The 1,230-nt window shown below is 54.6% G+C and overlaps 1 protein-coding gene across 2 annotated transcripts in view; it reads left to right on the top strand.

The window, feature by feature from the left end:
• Positions 1–758: 758 nt before the first annotated feature.
• Positions 759–1,230, top strand: part of EPB41 (erythrocyte membrane protein band 4.1) — a 153,545-nt gene continuing 153,073 nt past the window's right edge. The window contains exon 1 of one of the 2 annotated variants that reach the window (XM_015598909.2): positions 759–895. The gene's annotated coding sequence lies outside the window, so the exon portion shown is untranslated. The remainder of the gene's footprint in view (positions 896–1,230) is intronic. The other variant, XM_025041328.1, reaches the window with a different exon arrangement.

The following is a 1,230-nucleotide window of genomic DNA, read 5'->3' as shown; positions in this document are numbered from 1 at the left end:
AGGAGAAAGTCTCTGAGAAGAGTGGCAAGATTGGTGATAAGAGGAACCAGAACCCACATTTACTGAATGTCACCCACTGTGTGCCAGATCTATGTTTGGCACTTAACATATATTGCTAATTCTCAGGAAGACACTATAAGATTTATGGTTGAATAAACTGAGTTTCAGAGAAGTGACTTGCTCATGGGGATGTGAAGTACAGCATAGGGAATATAGTCAATAATATTGTAATAACTATGTATAGTGCTAGGTGGGTACTAGACTAATCCTGGGATCACTTCATAAATTATATGAATGTCTAACCACTATACTGAACACCTGAAACTAATATAAAATAATACTGAATGTCAACTCTAACTGAAAAATAAAAATTAAAAAGAGAAGTGACTTGTTCAAGGTCACACAGAACAAAATGGTGAGCAGGTGATCTAGGTGAGTCTGGTCAGAGTCACTTCCCTAGGTTCCTTATGAGCAACTCCCCTTCTACTCCCTTCCTGCCCTTAGGGGTAGCACCACGTGACAAATTGCATCATACTTTTGCCATTTGACATCAGAGACCACACCAGCCAATTCAGGAGCTCCTTGCTTAACCCTCTCCTCACCCCCTCCGGCTTGCCTAGAGCTGGGCGTAGGGGTCCAGCCGCACCTGCAGCCCCCGCCCCTTCCCGGCTGCGACGCTCCCACTCCTCGGCCAAGTCCTCCCTCCGATTGGCAGTTGTCTGTACCAATCAGAAGGCCTCCCGAGTCAGGGGCGGGGCCTCACGCCAGAGTTGCCCTGTCAGTGCAGGTGGAGGCCCCCGGCAGGGCAAAGTGGCTGGAACCTCTTAAAGGGAGAGAACTGCGAAGAGCTAGAACGCGGCCCGGCCCGTCCAGGTCCCCGCCCCGTCCGGCCCAGGTGAGCCTGGACTGCCCCGGGGGCGATCCCGGGTCCCCAGGAGAGACGGGGTGAGAGACAGAAGGGCCCACTCCCAAGGACCTGAGCGGTCCCGGTAGGGGAGAGACCAAGGTCCAAGGGTCGGGGGAGGGAAGTCTAGGGGCCCCAGGTTCCAAGGTCCGAACTGAGGGTTCAGAGGGTCCTGGGCGTCTCAAAGTTCAGGGTGCGGGAAAGGGCATCGACAACAGAAGAGGAGGTCCGGGAGCTCCGGTCCGGAGCTGGACGCTTGCTGCTGGCGGTCCGGCCGGTCCCGGGCCTGTCTGAGGCAGGGGTCCCGGGGTTAGGTTCCCGCGGGG

Source organism: Pteropus alecto, unplaced genomic scaffold (genome assembly GCF_000325575.1).
Source record: "Pteropus alecto unplaced genomic scaffold, ASM32557v1 scaffold39, whole genome shotgun sequence".
In the NCBI taxonomy this organism is placed as follows: Eukaryota; Metazoa; Chordata; class Mammalia; order Chiroptera; family Pteropodidae; genus Pteropus; species Pteropus alecto.
Note: the sequence above shows the minus strand (reverse complement) of the source record. Positions and strands in the feature narration are given on the sequence as shown.